This window comes from Aotus nancymaae, unplaced genomic scaffold, assembly GCF_030222135.1.
Source record: "Aotus nancymaae isolate 86718 unplaced genomic scaffold, 86718_ANA_hifiasm-v0.15.2.pri h1tg000007l, whole genome shotgun sequence".
NCBI lineage: Eukaryota > Metazoa > Chordata > Mammalia > Primates > Aotidae > Aotus > Aotus nancymaae.
This window is the reverse complement of record NW_026988418.1, coordinates 47,634,932-47,654,986: the sequence shown is the minus strand read 5'-3', so window position 1 is coordinate 47,654,986 and position 20,055 is coordinate 47,634,932. Positions and strand designations below refer to the sequence as shown.

The window sequence follows — 20,055 nt, the reverse complement described above, 5'->3', positions numbered from 1 at the left end:
CAATCGGCTTGCCAGTATTTTATTGAAGATTTTTGCATCTATGTTCATCATGGATATTGGCCTATAGTTTTCTTTTCTTTTTGAGTCTCTGCTGGGTTTTGGTATGATGTGGGTCTCATAAAATGATTTGGGAAGGATTCCCTCTTTTTGGATTATTTAGAATAGTTTCAGTAGGAATGGTACCAGTTCCTCTTTGTATGTCTGGTAGAATTCGGCTGTGAACCCATCTGGACCTGGGCTTTTTTTGGGTGGTAGGCTTTTAATTGCTGCCTCGACTTCAGACCTTCTTCTAGGGTTTTTATGGTGTTGGGTCTTATGTTTAAGTCTTTAATTCATCTGGAGTTAATTTTAGTGTAAGGTGTCAGGAAGGGGTCCAGTTTCTGCTTTCTGCGCATGGCTAGCCAGTTTTCCCAACACCATTTATTAAGCAGGGAATCCTTTCCCCATTGCTTGTTTTTGTCAGGTTTGTCATAGATCAGATGGTTGTACATGTGTGGTGTTGCCTCCGAGGCCTCTGTTCTGTTCCATTGGTCTATATCTTTGTTTTGGTACCAGTACCATGCTGTTTTGATTACTGTAGCCTTGTAGTATAGTTTGAAGTCCGGTAGTGTGATGCCTCCCGCTTTGTTCTTTTTGCTTAGAATTGACTTGGCTATGTGGACTGTCTTTAGTTCCATATGAAGTTTAAGTTGGTTTTTTCCAGTTCTGTGATGAAGGTTATTGGTAGCTTGATGGGGATAGTGTTGAATCTGTAAATTACTTTGGGCAGTATGGCCATTTTCATGATATTGATTCTTCCAAACTATGAGCATGGAATGTTTCTCCATCTGTTTGTGTCCTCTCTTATTTCGTCGAGCAGTGGTTTGTAGTTCTCCTTGAAGAGGTCCTTTATGTTCCTTGTTAGTTGTATTCCTAGGTATTATATTCTCTTTGTAGCAATTGTGAATGGTAGTTCGTTCTTGATTTGGCTCTCTTTAAGTCTGTTATTGGTGTATAGAAATGCTTGTGATTTTTGCACATTGATTTTGTATCCTGAGACTTTACTGAAGTTGCTTATCAGCTTAAGGAGATTTGGGGCTGAGATGAAGTCTAAGTTTTTTTAAAGAAATTCTTAAGCTAGATATTGCTTTGTTAGAAATTTTTGGGTGATGATATTAAATTCTAAGACCAGCACATATTTGACAATTGTCACTTTATCTTTGTCAATTCCTATAGCCTGTGAAATTGCACTAATGATATTCATTTAGTTTTGGTGCTTTTGGTTTCTTCATTAACACTAATGCTAATAACAGCAAGCACTGGCCCGGCACGGTGGCTCATACCTATAATTCCAGCACTTTGGGAGGCCAAGGCAGGAGAACTGCCTGAGCCCAGGGTTTGAAACCAGCTGGAGAGGCCTCCATCTCTACAAATAAATAAATAAATAAGCCAGGCATGGTAGCACACACCTGTGGTCCCATCTACTTGGGAGGCAGAGGTGGGAGGAGTGCTTGAGTCCAGGAGTTCAAGGCTGAAGTGAGCTGTGATTTTGCCATTGTGCTCCAGTCTGGGCAACAGAGTGGCACCCTGTTTGAAAAATAAAATAAAAGCAAACACTTACATAATTGTATTTGCCAAGAGCTTAAATAAGCACTCTATAGATATTTACTTCTTTAATTCTTATATGAAGTATGTATTATCATCATTCCTATTCTAGGCAGAGAAGTTACATAACTTGCCCAAGGTCACACAGTAATTGGAAGAGCTAAGATTTGAGTGCACTTTGGTCCTAGGATGTGCACCTAACCTTTATGTCATATTGCAGTGTTGTCATCTTTATTTTATTTATTATTTATTTATTTAGAACAGGGTCTTGCTCTGTCATCCAGGCTGGAGTGCAGTGATCATAGCTCTCTGTAACCTTGAACTCCTGGGCTCAAGTGATCCTCCCTCCTCAGCTTCTCAAGTAACTAGGAATACAGATGTGTTCCACCATGCCCAGCTAATTGTTTCTACTATTGTGCAGAGACAGGTCTCATTATGTTGCTCAGGCTGGTGTTGAACCCTTGGCCTCAAGTGATCCTCCAGCATTGGCCTCTCAAAGTACTGAGATTACGGGCATGAGCTACCATACTCAGTCCACATTTATTAATTCAGCAAACATTATTGAGCTTAATCTAGGAGACCATAAAAAATCAGACATGTCTTTTCCCTTAAGGATCTATGGTCTGTGATGCAAAAAATTTGGAAAACAGATCATTATAAAAACACATAATACTAATTTTTATAATAAACACTGGGAGCTCTGGGAGCACACAGAAGATGCATATGATCCAGCCTTGAAGATCATGTGCTCGGTTTCCACACCAAATGCTATCTAAATGGTGCCAGTTTCTTGATCTATGAAAAGAGACTGTGATGACACCTACCTCAAAGTGTTGATGTGAGGATTAAATGACAGAATGCCTAAAAATGGTTTGAATGGAACCCTGCACAGTAAGTGTAAGCTACCATTTTCATGAGACAGAGCACTGAAACCTGCGGTGGTGTATGGGAACCTGGATTGTGGACCTATAAGGCATGTTGGAAGGCAAAGAGAGCTGCAGGGACAAAGCCCAGAAATGAAAGACAGCATGGCCAGTCTGGGGCACTGCAAATGACAAGACAGGAACAAAGGGTCAAAGGAGAGGTTAGAGGAGCGGGGAGGCAGGCGGGTCGGTCGGGGAGAAGTCATGAAGACCTGCCTATCCGGCTGTGTCCTTTGGCTGGAATTCTTTGAAGCAAGGAGGTAGCTCTGTCAGACTCATATTTAATATAAAGACCATTGACCACACTATGGAGAATGAATTAGAGTGGCTGAGACTGGAGACAAAAAGACCATTTGGCTATTAAAGTAATTGAGACTCAAGATGATAGTGGTCTGGTGTAATCACCATCAGAGGGATAGGATGGTTAGAAAGAAATGGATGGATTAGGGAGATAACTGAGGAGGCAGAACCAATGGTACTTACTGATTGTTCACATGTTTGGTGGGGAGAGGGAAGTCAAGGATGACATCCAAATTTCTAGCCTGGACAACTGGGTGCACAGCGATGCTCTTCACTGTAACTCAAAGCATGTTGCCCATGTATGAGTGCAGATTCTGTAATCGTTGAGAATGGGACCATGAGAAGATGGTGGAGTATACCATGCAAGAGGGTGATCTGTGAAAGAATCCACCATGGATCCCCATGTCAGTGCTGGCTGGCACAAATTTCTTAGCATTCATGCAGAGAGGCTAATGGCTAGCGTATTGGCACAGGGCTGTTAGCAACAGTGATCCTCACCCTCAGATACCTTTTGCCCCAAGGACCCCCTGCTTGTCTCCAACCCCCAAGGACTGCTTTTGTGGAAGGTGAGTACAGCTTATATCTCCAGGAGCTGGCTTGTGCTCGTTATGCCCCAATGCATGCTAGAACTGTGTTTTGCAGAGCTCTAGTGTCCTAAGGAGATGTTTTAATCACATCGCATTTTACCAGTACGAACCATAGGTGCCATCTAGTTAAACCACTTCACGATATTTCACAAGTAGGTGTCCTAGAAATGAATTATGTATAATCGAAGGATACCATTTCTGAATTGCATCATTTTTCTTACATCTCCAAATAACAGATACCCTGGTTTTTGTGCAAATAGGAACATAAATTTCTCTTCAGAGATGGAAACCATATACCCTTTGATTTTGCAATGGCCCAGAAAGAAGTGACATATAAAAGAAAGTGAAGTTTGATTACAATACACACAAACTTCTAGCCTTACTACCCTTCTGTTTCTTTATCTCATTACCACCATTAGTATTTCAGCCTTTCTTTTCAGTGTCAACAAACTTATGAATATTATTTATGTGTGGGCATGTAATAACATGTGTAATAAAGACTTGTGAATGCACTGTATTTTCATGTTTTATAATGAGAAACTTCTGCCTAAGTTTGGCTGTATATACACTCCTCTGTTGACTCTATCAGATTTGATGTCGTCTTGTTTTTCTTTTCTCTAGTGAGAAAAGACTCCACATTCTTGCTGGCCCCAGACTGGCTCAGAACCTGCAGGGAAGCATGCCTGCTGACCATGTGGGATCAGCCTAGGGGAATTTTCTTTCTTTAAATACTTAAGGTGTGATATTCATATCAAGTGTGGTTTTAAAATATTAAAGTGATAAAGTAAGGTTTTTCCCTTTAGTGATAAATTATTTTTTTCTTAAGAATATAAGGCTTTTGGATATACCAACTACACTGAGTGGATCATTATACAACATATATATGTATCAGAACATCTAACTGTAAACCATAAATATGTACAATTACAGTGTATCCATTTAAAACAAAAATAAATAACAGGATTTTAATTTGCAGGATGATATTAGCTTTCATTGTATTATTTGCTAATATTTACTTAGCTTCAGTCTTCTAATCTATAAAATGAGGCAATTAGAAAGGACAGAAATAACTGGTAAATTTCAGAACTGTGGTTTCATTTTGTTTTGGTTTTACTAAAAGGCTGTCTCAGCTTCAGAGAGAACTATGATTTTAAGATTTTGTTCTGATTTTCTAAATTAAATTTCAAATAAGTTATTATAGTTGATTGAAAATGAAATTCTTATTCTTCCCTATGACATAGCATATATTTGAGAAGAAAGGAACATGTCAGTTTTAAACACAACTTTAAGTTTCATTTTCTAGCCACCTTCAGAAGATTGGAAATATTTTATAAATGAGTGGTTTTATATTATACATGAATTTATATTTGTTAACTATTTGAATGTTTGATGACAAGTTTTATATGCTCAGCAAAATATGTGTGTGTGTGGGTGTGTGTGTGTGGGTGTTTAAAGACAGGGTCTCACTGTGTCACACAGGCTGGAATGCAGTGTCGCAATGATGATTCACTGAGGCCTTGACTTCCTGAACTCAAGCAATCCTCCCAGCTCAGCCTCCTGAGTAGCTGGAACTATAGGCGTGTGCCACCATGCCTGGCCAATTATTGTATTTTTTTGTGGAGACAGAGTTTTGCCATGTTGCCGAGGTTAGTCTTGAACTTCTGGGCTCAAGCAGTCTGCCCACCTTGGTCTCCCAAAGTGCTGGGATTACAGGCATGAGCCACCACACCCAGCCATGTAGAATGGGTTTCTAAGCAAAAATTTTAAAAAAAAAGTGATATTCATACAACACCAAGTAAATTAAACAAATTAACTCAATTTACATTTTGTGATAAGGTGGCTAAAGAGAATGCTCTAGAAAGTATGTAGTATGTGGATGTCAAGAAGGCCTTTGATAATTGGATGCAATATTCAGTTGACCAAGAACTGTGGGCAGGGTGCTAGAACAGTTAGGAGATTCATCAATAATTGAACAGTTACACCTGAAGATAAGACAAGATTGTTGTCAATCTAGCAAGAATCTTAAGGAGTGCCAGCGAAGTCTGCAGTTGGTCTGTATTTCTTGAGCAAAATAGTAATATTGGACTTGTAGAAGATATTTTAAAATTTGCACATAAGTGGTAAAATATGTGAGAAGAATAGCTAGTATGTAGGTTGGAGGTTCCAGATCTAAATAGCCATCAGTGGAGTAGAGTGATATGCCAAAACAAGCAAGAACAACATTTTAAGATAGTAGATATGCTCATTATTTAGATAAAACACACATACACACACATACACGTTTGCAAATCATAACTACACAAAGATGAGTAAGACCTTCTTGATAACAGTGCATGTTCTGGAAAAACAAAAGACTTAAGGGTTTCTAAGAACCAGAAATGCTGTGGGGTAGATGACATCATGCCAAGTGGTTGTCCAAAAAGGGAAATGCAATTGCAGACACGTGAATCAAAGGTGTAGAATCCACAGTTGGAGAACATATTGTTTTGCCTTCTTTGGACACAAGTCAGTCCATGATGCATCTTAAGGCCAATTCCGGCCATCATATTTTAAGAGGAATTTAGTCAGTGGAGTAGGCACCTGTAGGAAGGTAACTGGAGTTTTGAAGGATCCAGAACAGATGAAGGAATTGGGAAAGTATCACCAAAGAAGAGAAGAAATGGCATAGCAATTCTCTTAAAACATTTTAAGAATTGTTACCTGGAAAAGGAATCTTATTTCAGAGGTCTGGAATTAAAATTAGGACCAAGTAGAAGTTACAGAAAGAATATTTTAGCTCATTGTCAGAAGATTTTTCTAAAAATCGGAGCTACTCTCCAGTGGAGCTGGCAGCCTGGTGCAATGGGGTGAATTCCTTGTGGGAAGTGTTGGGTAGATATTGATGACCCTTGTGTGTAGTGCTGTTTAGGAGATTCCTTCTAGCCTTACTACCCTTCTATTTCTTTATCTCATTACCACCATTAGTATTTCAGCCTTTCTTACTCTTCTAGCCTTACTAGCATTGGAGGATAGATAGACACCCTCTAAGAATTCTTGCAAGTCTCAGAGTCTGTGATTCTACCGAAAAAAAGTTTATGAGATTTATTGCTAAGACTTTTTATAAGAATGGGATGATGACCTGATCTCATTTTAACTAGGCACAAACATCAAATACTTTAATTGCATGGGTATGTATTATAAATCATCTTGTACACACACATACAAAGAAAAGGAAAGCAGTCTTGCCAAAGGCCCCATGAAATACATTTGCTCTGGCTGGACTAACTAGAATTGCCAAGCAAACAAGATGATTCATTATAAAACCTCTGTTCAATAAAATAGACCCATAGGAACTGTAAAATTGATTTTCCAGGGTATAGTAACATCACTTCTGCTCATCTGTCTTCTCGTTTGCTATCGACTCCCGCCTGGTTACCTAAGGGTCAAATTCTACTCCATTAGTATTCAAAGGTCTTCTTGCACTTGGGCACATAGCTACCTGTATCTTCAGGTTATTCATTTATGCACTCATTTGATCATTTACTCATTAATAAATATTGATTAAATGCCTGTCTTATGACAAGCACTGTGCTACACACTGGAAATATGAAAGTAAACGTTACCAATGTATAGTCCCAATCCCTGATATCTATATGACCTAGTTGAGAAAGTGGACTTAAAATTAAAAATATATATTTGCATCATGGTTAGGCTGTAATAGAGGCATGCTGAATGGCTCAGTCTCAGCACACTACTTCTGCCATTCAGGTCTTTTTCACTTAGCTGCATCTGGACAGCTTTGTTATAAATGACTAAATTAATTTTTAAAAAGTCAACACCCTCTGGAATTACTTAGAAAAGAATAGCTAGTTTCTGCATCTCACTTATCTCTGGTTTCAAAGCATTTTTCCAGCTCTTCCCAACTCTTGAGTTTGATTCTGACCGTCTTTAAAGCTGGAGAGCAGTGTCAACCGCAAGAATGACTGACACGTAGAGCCTTACTCTGCACCAAGCACTGTTCTGGACACCTTGGGTATCATAAGTCATTTAGCCCTTTTGGCCACCCTTGCATCTGGGTATTCTTACTTATTATCTCCATGTGACAGACAAGGTAACTGAAGTACAGGTGGGCTAACAGGTTACATACACTTTGCCTAAGGTCACCCATAAGGAAGTGATAGATTTGGGATTTGAATCCAGCAATCTGGCTCTAGAAGCCACAATGCTGAAACACTGTGCCATATCACCCCTCTGACCAATGCTGTTCTAGATTTTCAAATGTCAGACCCTAAGAGGTCTTTTCTGGAGTAATAAAGCAAGCTAATGATCATGATGATGACCCAAGGCTTGATGGCTTATACCAATTCTCTTACTCAGTCCTTACCAATCCCAGGAGGGGGATTTATTGCCTCTGTTTTACAGATGAGGAAACGAGGCTTAGGGAGTATTACCCAAGTTTGCCTAACTAGTAAATCTTTTTCAGTGTATCTGTATCATTACGTAAAAATGCCAAGTGAGTCATTGTATATAATAATAAACACATTTGTTTCAGGAAAATAAAAAGGAATATGTTGAAACAGGAAGTTTTAATGTTTTTCCTAGTGGGTAGTGGAAAAGCCTAAAGGACATGAATATGAACTTTTTGTTATTTGAGTCTCATGATGTCTTTAGTCCACAGTTTAAGAGAGATGGTGTACCATGTTCCCATTACTGAATTTAGGGTGTTTGATTTCTCCCATATCCTCGACCAAAGCAGACGGTCTCTAATTCAAAGAAAGAAACATTTAAACTTTGATCTTTCTCAGCCTCTGTATTTATGTAGTTTAGAAGTTTCTTCACTGATTAACAGTTTACAAAATATTTATTGTTGTTTACACATTTCGACTTATTCATCTCTTTTATTTACTAGGATAGTACAAGTAACTTTTTAAATAGAAGATTCTTTCAAACTATGACATAATGTGGTTTCAATATATTTGATTTACCCAAATGTGGAAACCCATGGTCTGTAAGAAGAGCCTAACACTCTTCTGTTCAAAATTAGAGGAGAACCCCTAGCTGCCCAGCCACCTGCGATAACAGTTTCTTTGGGTGAAATGTGCATCGGAAGGTTACCCAGCTTGTTGTTATTATACCAAGGGATGGTGCCTGATCTCGAAGGTGTTTGCTGTATTTATATGTTATTGGCCAGAGGGGTAGAGGGACAAATTGAGAGTACTCTTTTTCCCTAATAATTCAATTCCTGCAACTCCTTCATGACCCTGCCCCTAAACCCTATCTTCTTCTTCATGTTGTCTTCAATTACCTCAACCTGTGATATCGTCTCTTAAGTTCCTGACTCATTCACCTATTCCATTAATACAATTTGTGTCATTTACTGCCTATGACAGTTATTTCTATGTGTATGCCCATTTTGACTTACTAGAGGGCAAACACTTGGAGGGAAGGTATTGTCTTTCAAACCATCTTGACTTCCCAACAGTTATTACAGAGATTTATAAATGAGTTGATGGTTGTAGGAAGAAACAAGAGAAAGCACGTTATAATTTTGTATCAGTGTTCCTAGGTGGGTAGGGGGCCTGTTTATGGCTGACAACACAGATTGGAACTGTGACTGTCCTTTCACGGGGCATCATGGTGGATCGGCAGTATAGCACTGTTAGTGCAGGCGGTCCTTGTGTTTGAGCTTGCTGCATGCTTTCTAGAACAAAGTGATAGAAACTCATTTCAGTCAAATTTTCAGTAGGAGCAGTGTCTTAATAGGGAACTGTGTTTCTACCTAAGGGCCTGAAATGTTCAGTATTTCTCTAATGGGAATTTTTACCAATACTCTATTTTATTGACTCTGAATTACCTATACAACATAAAGCAAGCATGTATCTCTAAAGTGTGTGTGTGTATATGTGTATGTATAGGTATCATACAGTGCAAAGAGGGTAATCAGTTACATGTTTTAAGATTTAATTTAGCTTATTTTATTTTTTTAGAGATGGAGTCCTGCTCTGTCACCCATGTGGGAATGCAGTGGCACAATCATAGCTCCCTACAGCTTCAAACTCCTGGGCTCAAGCCATTCTCTCACCTAAGCCTCCCGAGTAGCTAGGACGACAGGTGTGAGCCACTGCACCAGGCCAACTTATTTTCAAATACAGAGGCATAAGGGATATCTGGAGTGGTGGGAAGGACTGAGGGGTCTTGAAGAAATAACCAAAAGACCAGAGACAGACTAATTCTACTCCTTACTGGAACTGGCAGGGTCTTATACAAGGTGAGGTTCACTGTTTGAGAGGAGACTATTGGAACTTCTAAATATTAGCAAGGGTAAAAACGGTTTCAGTGGCCAAGATTTAAAAAACAAACAAACTACAAATTAAATTGCTCTAAGTCTGGAATTGCCTATAAAATAATCAACTATATATGGGTGAAATAGGCTTTCCTGAGTGACCTATGAGCCACATTTATCAGTGTGTTCATGATAGTGCCTTTTAAATTCCAAACAATCAACTTGCAAAGCTTGGGAACAGAATTGGCTATTGGGTAAATCCATAAGGTGGGTCTCCTGTGGCGCTGTGGCTTTGCTCTCACCTGGGGATAAGGTAAAAGTGATCAGGGTCGATTGCTTGAGAAATGTTCCATCTGAAAACAGTACAATGGAATGAGTCATTCTACATGATATCCTGTCAGGGAGCACATTTAATTTTCCATTGCATTACCTCTGTGTTTCCTTTCTGACATTTCAGCTCTCCTTTGCTACCTCTCTGAAAGTTGAACAACTACTTGGCATCTGGTCTGATCAGGTGTTGAGAATCCAAGCTGAAAAGAGCAGTGTTTCTGCCCTTGAGGTGCTCTCAGTCTAGCTGGCCAGATAGAGGGATAATTCACCGATGGTGTCTGATATGAAAGTAAGTGTGTAGAGTGTGCTGTGGAATGGGAATTCGCACACAGGTGACAAGTGAGCTGGCTTTCAAAGAATGAGGAGGAGGTCACCAGTCACTAATAGTGGTGGGGGAAGAACGTGAATGAGGGATGTTCTTCCTCATTCAGCTAATTTGCCTCTTTCCCTCCTCCCTTGGCCTGCCCTGTCTCTGGGTAGTGTGTTTATGTATCTAATTAACTAGAATGGGGATGTATTTATTTGGACAGAGGAAATATGATTACCAAGGGGTTCGGATACTCAATACTTGGCAAGTCCAGTTAAAAGCAGGTTGCCTTTTGAAGAGAATCAGAGCAAGAGAGATATCCTAGCTATGAGAACAGGCTGACCTTGACCAAGAAGTTTTCTCCCTGGGAATTGCATAGGGTCCTTCTTGACATCCCTGGCTCCAAGGACATTCTTTCTTCTGATATGTCATTGCCTTCAGTCAGATTTCAGTAAAGGTTTTACAGGTAAGGGACTATAATATCTCTGTATGGTGACTTCGGTTTAGGGCTTAACTCAAAGAGCAGCCTTCTCCCTTCGGATTTTTATGGGATGCCTTAATGGTATTGCCCGGTACTGCTTGCCCTGTCTGTCCTTGCTTTCCTTCCCTTGCTGTGTCTTACACATATTCTACTTACGTCCTGTGCCTTACTTGGCCGCTTTTTGCTTTCTTCCTTACTCTACTCCCATTCTCTCATATTCCTTCTGTCAAACTTTGAAAGTTTGCTCAGTACAAACTAAGAAAACATTTTCAAATAATGTTTCTTTTTCTGGATGCATATTTTATTCATCATAGTATGTTATTAACCAAATTGTGCCTTACCAATAATTTTTTTCTTAAGCATGAGCCTGACATGATCTTTTATAAGTTCCTATAGGCCCATGCCATTCATTATTTCCAAGTGACATTTCCCAGGAGCCTCCGGAGTGTATCAGAGATGAAGATACACTTTTTTTTCCCCAGCAGAAGGATCCTCCAATGGGATGGAAGCAGATATGGTCATCAAACTTTGAGACTGGCAGATGAGTTAGAGATCTGGGTTTGTATAAACTCTAGCACTTCCCACTTTCACCTGAGCATGAGAATCCCTCAGGGAATTTGGTAGACATTCAAATTCTTGGGCCCCATTCCAGATTCATGGAATCAGAATTCTAGAGGGGAACTAGATAGCACACCTTACATGGAAGGTACCTATAGATGAATTGAATGGGCAAAGTTCCCAATTTCAAGTTTACTTTCCAACTGGGGTAAAAGACAACAAGCAAATCAGTCCATCCACCAATCAACCAATAAGCAAAAAAAAAAAAAAAAAAAAAAAAAAAAAAATTGTAGAGAGGAATACAAGGAAATCAAGCAGAATAATATTTTAGGGAATGGCTGGGCTGGGTACTACTTTATGTGGCACAAAGGAAAACCTCTCCAAAGATATCCCCTTGTGGCTGAGACATAAACTATGAGAAGGAGCTGAGGAAGTCAGGAGCTAGGGATAGAGCTTATGTCCACCTTGTGTACCTGTGTCCTGAGGGTTAGCACTAACATTGGTTCCTGGTGGGGGTGCTTAATAAATACTTGTTGGATGATGCATGAAGTCCTTGGACAGCAATGTCATACCCATAACTGAACAATGGAATCAATGGAGTGCTCTTGAAGTTCGAAGGGATTACTAAATTAAGAGAGGTTGCTATCACAAATAGAATATTTGCAGAATTCCTGAGGAAAAAGAGAAAATGAAGTGTATAAAGGAGAACATGTGAGAAAAGAGGCCTGGGGGGCCATGGGTCAGCTAAGGAGCTGAGGAACGAGGAGAGGAAGAAAACAAGTCCATGCTTGCACCTCTGGCCTATGTCCTGCTATTCAAAGGGTAATCAGTAATTATTGCCATATTCTTGGGATTGAGCAGTGTGCTCTTACTTACATTGCTTTGTATATTACAAAGTAAACTTTTAAAAAGCCTTTAGAAAACAGAAATGGTGTTATATTATATCCCTTTGAAGAAAATGAGAGTAAATGCCAATTCTAACAAGCTTAGGGAAAAGTTAGATATGATCAGAAGTAACATATTTCAATAGAATTTGAATGGTGCTCTGAATCAGACCCCTGCCAAGTTAAGACTATAAATGATTGCCATTTGAATTTTTTCCCTTCGTGGCAGCAGAAAGCATAAAAAAGCAAAATGCATTATTGGAGAAGCTATTTAAGAATTAGCAGGGTACACTCACAGCAGAATATCTCTACATCTGTGTCTGTGTCCAAGGCTCACTTAGCCTGCTTTTAGTGAGGGTTTGGAATAGAAAATAAAAAGAGAGAGAGAGAGAGAGATAGAGGAATGTGTTTTCCTGTGTCCTAGTGCCAGTGTCCAGATCTCAGATGAAACTTTGTAACTGAGCTATAAATACTTGCTAAATAATTATTTCTTCTTCTCCCCCTTCCTCCCCTCCAGCCTCTCTTCTTTTAGTTTAGCTGTTTTTTGTTTGTTTTAATTTTCAGTAGTCATAATGGTCGTATGTTGTCCATCTTTTATGAGAGAGAATGAATTTTTAAAATTAGCCCATGTAGATATGAATTGTGTGTTCTCGGTGTCCCTGGATTTATTTAATCTATAAAACAATCTTCTGGCACCTACACCCATGGTAGAAAATGTCCTCTGAACACAAATGGTTGTCTCAAAGTCTTTCAGTGTGCCTTCTTCATGATGTCATTCTTCAGAGCTTGGTTGACTTTATTCAGTTGCAGTTCTTACCAGATCTGGTTATTTGCATTCTAAACCAACCATAAATTAGCAAACTGAATGGTCAGCACTGCCTGTTAGGGGCACAGGGACCACTGGTGTAGCTCCATCATGAGGGCACAAGTGAAGGGCAGCACTCCAGTGATAATGCCCACTCTGGGAGTAACATGCTCAAGGTGATGACAGTTTGTCAAGAAAAGACAGAGGTGTGATCAGTAGGCTCTACTTCTCAAGGATGGGAGGATATGCTTCTATTTGAAAGTTTTTTAAGCTTTGGTTATCTGGAAGATGGAGTCATATGGACCTTCATCCTCTGACAACCTCTTCCCCATAATACATAATCTGTAGTGACTTCCATCTCCCCCAGCTCCTGTTTTCAGAAGGGGACCAGCCAGAGTTGTGCTCTTGGAGAGAAGGGGAAAATTTGTGACTTTTGGCTCAGTGTACAGTACAGTATGTTGCCCTGTGCTTTTTGTGACTTAATATACAATTAATAGAACAAATTTTAAATTAATAATGCAGTAAAAAACTGCACATTGTACACAATTTTTATTGGTTCCACTTCAAGGATTATGTTGTGGTTTTACCATTGAATGACTCCCTCAGACTGTTGTGGTGCATTTTTCTATTTAGTAAACTGTGGATAAAATTAAGTGAAACTGCCATTAAAAGATTAATTGGGAAAGTCAGTTATGACTTTCGAGTTTCTCAACTTGTATCAATCTTACAGTGTTTCTTACTTTAGAAATCTAGTGCATGCAAATATATTTGTTCCCAAAATGGAAACGGGTAGTTTTAGTGAGGATGTATTACTTAAGAGAAAGACATGCTCATGGCAAAAAATTAAGACAATAATGAAAGATGTAAGGAAGAAGGTGAAAATCATTTGGATCACATTGCCTAAAGATTATGTCTGCTAGGATTTGCGGATATCTGATCTTTTCTAAGCACATGCATGCACAAATGCCTGCTTAATTTATTAATCAGTTTATTTAATGAATTAATTTAGCCAGAATGGAATCATACTATGCATAGTGTTTTGTAACCTTTTTTTTTTTGTTAAAGACAATATATGATAAACATCTTTCATATCAATATTATTTTCAATAGCTGCATAGTATGTCACTGTTTGGCTAAATCATAATTTTCAGGGGTGTTAGCTGCATTATAAAATTCCTAGATATAGCTGAGTTTACTAAATTTATAGATGTTCAGATTTTACAGTTTACTAAATTTAAGATTTAAAAAAAAAACAAGTTCTGGCAACCGTTCAAAGAAAATGTCAGCTAGAAAGGAAAAATAGTCTTGAAAACCTATGGTATTCTCAGAGTATTTCTGACCTAAAAGCTTAGATAAAGTTCTTGTTGAATATTTCTGATATGATTTCATCAAAAATAACAAATACTAGCATGATGAAATGAGTGAAATTCTTCAGACTACCTGTAAAAATCACATCTATCCTTAAGATATAGCTGTTGAGTGCTACTGACCTATAATACATATTATTTGTTGCTGTTATACATAATTTAAAAATATATGTGAGAGGCTATCCATTCGTCAATAATCTATGCTAAAATTTTGCAATCTAGTCCTTTTTCTTGTGCTCTCTGTATTGCCTCCTGTAACCTCTACAATCGTTTAGAAAGTTATAGGAGAGTTCTGTTAACTATTATCATGGACAACTACTTGATTGACTAAATATAAAAGAAGATTAAACTTCTTTCTCAAGAATTCTAAAATTATATTTAGAATTTGATTTAATAAGCATTTACTGAGTACCAACCATCTGTATGACTCTAAACTGAAAATGCAGAAAATAAATAGGTATATTGATATAGATATGACTGATGAGAAGCATGATTTCAAATTATATTGTGTATCAGATTTAACTGGGGCTCATATTAGTAAGGTAGAGTCTGTCATCCTGCTGAGATTTTTCCAATTCAGTAAAGCTACATCAGCAACCAGAAATAAAAACTCAAATACCTAGACCAGTCTAACTATTCCATGGCCATACTTGGAGAATTACTGACCTACATGAAAGAAGTAATAGAAATGTAAATTTTAAAAACACAAGGTAACCTTGAATGTCAAACTATGGAGGAAAAGCAATATAATTAGTGAGGAAATTCACTTTATGGATTCAGGACACCTACATTTATTTATTTGATTTCTTGTTGCCAAATTTTTATGTGTGTGTGTGTATACATATATGTGTATTTTATTGCATTTTAGGTTCTGGAGTACATGTAAAGAACATGCAGCGTTGTTGCATAGGTCCATACATGGCAATATGGTTTGCTGCCTCCATCCCCATCACTTATATCTGGCATTTCTCCCCATGTTATCCCTCCCCAACTCCCTACCCCCCACTGTCCCTCCCATAGTCCCCCCTAACAGACCTCAGTGTGTGATGCTCCCCTCCCTGTGTCCATGTGTTCTCATTGTTCAACACCCGCCTATGAGTGAGAACATGCAGTGCTTGATTCTCTGAATCAAGGTCAGTTTGCTGAGAACGATGGTTTCCAGGTTCATCCATGTTCCTACAAAGAACAAAAACTCATCGTTTTTTATGGCTGCATAGTATTCCATGGTATATATGTGCCACATTTTCCCTGTCTAGTCTATCATCAATGGGCATTTGGGTTGGTTCCAAGTCTTTGCTATTGTAAACAGTGCTGTAGTGAACATACTTGTGCATGTGTCCTTATATTAGAACGATTTATAATCCTTTGGATATATACCCAGTAATGGGATTGCTGGGTCAAATGGAATTTCTATTCTAGGTCCTTGAGGAATAACCACACTGTCTTCCACAATGGTTGAACTAATTTACACTTCCACCAATGGTGTAAAAGTGATCCCACTTCTCCACATCCTCTCCAGCATCTGTCTCCAGATTTTTTAATGATCGCTGTTTTAACTGGCGTGAGATAGTATCTCAATGTAGTTTTAATGTGCATTTCTCTAATGACCAGTGATAATGAGCAGTTTTTCATATGTTTGTTGGCCTTACATTTTTCTTCTTTTGAAAAGCATCTGTTCATATCCTTTGCCCGCTTTTGAATGGGTTTGTTTGTTTTAGTCTTGTAAATCTGTTTTAGTTCTTTGTAGATTTTGGATATAAGTCCTTTGTCAGATGAGTAGATTGCAAACATTTTTTCCCATTCTGTTGGTTGCCAGTTCACTCTAATGATTGTTTCTTTTGCTGTGCAGAAGTTCTGTAGTTTAATTAGATCCCATTTGTCTATTTTGGCTTTTGTTACCAATGCTTTTGGTGTTTTAGTCATGAAATCCTTGCCTATGCCTATATCCTGAATGGTTTTGCCTCAGTTTTCTTCTAAGGTTTTTATGGTGTTAGGTCTTATGTTTAAGTCTTTAATCCATCTGGAGTTAATTTTAGTGTAAGGTGTCAGGAAGGGGTCCAGTTTCTGCTTTCTGCGCATGGCTAGCCAGTTTTCCCAACACCATTTATTAAACAGGGAATGCTTTCCCCGTTGCTTGTTTTTGTCAGGTTTGTCAAAGATCAGATGGTTGTAGATGTGTGGCATTGCTTCTGAGGCCTCTGTTCTGTTCCATTGGTCTATATCTCTGTTTTGGTACCAGTACCATGCTGTTTTGTTACTGTAGCCTTGTAGTATAGTTTGAAGTCAGATAGCGTGATGCCGCCAGCTCTGTTCTTTTTGCTTAGAATTGACTTGGCTATGCGGGCTCTCTTTTGGTTCCATATGAAGTTTAAGGTGGTTTTTTCCAGTTCTGTGAAGAAGATCATTGGTAGCTTGATGGGGATAGCATTGAATCTATAAATTACTTTGGGGAGTATGGCCATTTCCACAATATTGATTCTTTCTAACCATGAGCATGGAATGTTTCTCCATCTGTTTGTGTCCTCTCTTATTTCCTTGTGCAGTGGTTTGTAGTTCTCCTCGAAGAGGTCCTTTACATCCTTTGTTAGTTGTATTCCTAGGTATTTTATTCTCTTTGTAGCAATTGTGAATGTTAGTTCGATCTTGATTTGGCTCTCTGTTTGTTATTGGTGTATAGGAATGCTTGTGATTTCTGCACATAGATTTTGTATACTGAGACTTTGCTGAAGTTGCTTATCAGCTTAAGGAGATTTTGGGCTGAGACACTAGGGTCTTCTAAATATACAATCATGTCGTCTGCAAACAGAGACAGTTTGACTTCCTCCTTTCCTAATTGAATACCCTTTATTTCTTTTTCTTGCCTGATTGCTCTGGCTAGAACTTCCAATACTATATTGAATAGGAGTGCTGAGAGAGGACATCCTTGTCTAGTGCCAGGTTTCAAAGGGAATGCTTCCAGTTTTTGCCCATTCAGTATGATATTGGCTGTGGGTTTGTCATAAATAGCTTTTATTATTTTGAGATACGTTCCATCGATATCTAGTTTATTGAGAATTTTTAGCATAGAGGGCTGTTGAATTTTGTCGAAGGCCTTCTCTGCATCTGTTGAGATAATCATGTGGTTTTTGTCTTTGATTCTGTGTATGTGGTGAATTACGTTTATAGACTTGTGTATGTTGAACCATCCTTGCATCCCCAGGATGAACCTACTTGATCATGATGGATAAGCTTTTTGATGTGCTGTTGCAATTGGTTTGCCAGTATTTTATTGAAGATTTTTGCATCTATGTTCATCATAGATATTGGCCTGAAGTTTTCTTTTCTTGTTGAGTCTCTGCCGGGTTTTGGTATCAGGATGATGTTGGTCTCATAAAATGAGTTGGGGAGGATTCCCTCTTTTTGGATTGTTTGGCATAGTTTTAGAAAGAGTGATACCAGCTCCTCTTTGTATGTCTGGTAGAATTCGGCTGTGAGCCCATCTGGACCTGGGCTTTTTTTGGTTGCTAAGCTATTAATTGCTGCCTCAACTTCAGCCCTTGTTACTGGACTATTCAGGGTTTTGACTTCTTCCTGGTTTAGGCTTGGGAGGGTGTAAGTGTCCAGAAATTTATCCGTTTCTTCCAGGTTTACTGGTTTATGTGCATAGGGTTGCTTGTAGTAATCTCTGATGGTGATTTGTATTTCTGTAATCTGTGGTGATATCCCCTTTATCGTTTTTTTATTGCATCTATTTGATTATTCTCTCTTTCCTTTTTAATGTATCTGACTAGTGATCTATTTTGTTGCTCTTTTGAAAAACGAGCTCCTGGATTTATTGACTTTTTGAAGGGTTTTTTGTGTCTCTATCTCCTTCAGCTCTGCTCTAATGTTCTTTATTCCTTGTCTTCTGCTAGCTTTTGAATTATTTTGATCTTGCTCCTCTAGCTCTTTCAATTTTGATGATAGGCTGTCAATTTTAGATCTTTCCTTGCTTCTCATGTGGGCATTTATTGCTATAAATTTCCCTCCAGACACTGCTTTAAATGTGTCCCAGAGATTCTGGTACATTGCGTCTTTGTTCTCACTGGTTTCGAAGAACATCTTTATTTCTGCCTTCATTTCATTGTTTATCCAGTTAACATTCAAGAGCCAGTTGTTCAGTTTCCATGAAGTTGTGTGGTTCTGCGTTAGTTTCTGAATTCTGAGTTCTAATTTGATTGCACTGTAGTCTGAGAGACTGTTTGTTATGATTTCCGTTCCTTTTCATTTGCTGAGGAGTGATTTACTTCCAATTATGTGGTCAATTTTAGAGTAGGTGTGATGTGGTGCTGAGAAGAATGTATATTCTGTGAATTTGGGGTGGAGAGTTCTGTAAATGTCTATTAGGTTTGCTTGATCCAGGTCTGAGTTCAAGTCCTGGATATGCTTGTTAATTTTCTGTCTCATTGATCTGTCTAATATTGACAGTGGAGTGTTAAAGTCTCCCACTATTATTGTGTGGGAGTCTAAGTCTCTTTGTAAGTCATTTAGAACTTGCTTTATGTATCTAGGTGCTCCTGTATTGGGCATATATATTTAGGATCGTTAGCTCTTCTTGTTGCATTGATTGTTTTACCATTATGTAATGCCCTTCTTTGTCTCTTTTGATCTTTGTTGGTTTAAAGTCTATTTTATCAGAGACTAGGATTGCCAACTCCTGCTTTTTTTTGCTCTCCATTCACTTGGTAGATCTTCCTTCATCCCTTTATTTTGAGCCTATATGTATCCTTGCATGTGAGATGGGTTTCCTGGATACAGCACACCCATGGGTTTTGACTTTTTATCCAATTTGCCAGTCTGTGTCTTTTGATTGGGACATTTAGCCCATTTACATTTAAGGTTATTATTGTTATGTGTGAATTTGATCCTGCCATTTGGATGCTAGCTGGATGTTTTGCCCATTAGTTGACAGTTTCTTCATTGTGTCGATGCTCTTTACCATTTGGTACGGTTTTGGAGTGGCTGGTACTGGTTGTTCCTTTCTATGTTTAGTGCTTCTTTCAGGAGCTCTAGTAAAGCAGGCCTGGTGGTGATGAAATCGCTAAGCAATTGCTTGTTCATAAAGGATTTTATTTCTCCTTCACTTATGAAGCTTAGTTTGGCTGGATATGAAATTCTAGGTTGAACGTTCTTTTCTTTAAGGATGCTGAATATTGTCCCTCACTCTCTTCTGACTTGTAGGGTTTCTGCTGAGAGATCTGCTGTGAGTCTGATGGGCTTCCCTTTGTGGGTAACCCGACCTTTCTCTCTGGCTGCCCTTAGCATTTTTTCCTTGATTTCAACCCTGGTGAATCTGCCTATTATGTGCCTTGGGGTTGCTCTTCTTGAAGAATATCTTTGTGGTGTTCTCTGTATTTCCTGGACTTGAATGTTTGCCTGCCTTGCTAGGTTGGGGAAGTTCTCCTGGATAATACCCTGAAGAGTGTTTTCCAGCTTGGATTCATTCTTTCTGTCACATTCAGGTACACCTATCAAGCGTAGATTAGGTCTTTTCACTTAATCCCATATTTCTTGGAGGCTTTGTTCATTTTCTTTTTACTCTTTTTTCTCTAATCTTGCCTTCTCATTTTATTTCATTGAGTTGATCTTCAATCTCTGATATCTTTTCTTCTGCTTACTCGAGTTGGCTGTTGAAACTTGTGTATGCTT

At 38.6% G+C, this 20,055-nt stretch overlaps 1 protein-coding gene and 1 long non-coding RNA gene across 3 annotated transcripts in view; one reads left to right on the top strand and one right to left on the bottom strand.

Moving 5' to 3' along the window:
- Positions 1-20,055, top strand: part of LPAR3 (lysophosphatidic acid receptor 3) — a 68,292-nt gene that overhangs the window by 28,566 nt on the left and 19,671 nt on the right. The gene's annotated exons all lie outside the window — the stretch shown is intronic.
- Positions 1-20,055, bottom strand: part of LOC105710452 (uncharacterized) — a 56,046-nt gene that overhangs the window by 20,799 nt on the left and 15,192 nt on the right. Inside the window, exons 2-3 of one of the 2 annotated variants that reach the window (XR_010341218.1) lie at positions 2,991-3,182; positions 1,449-1,566 (exon numbers count right to left, since the gene is read on the bottom strand). This is a non-coding gene — a long non-coding RNA (uncharacterized LOC105710452). The remainder of the gene's footprint in view (positions 1-1,448; positions 1,567-2,990; positions 3,183-20,055) is intronic. The other variant, XR_010341217.1, reaches the window with a different exon arrangement.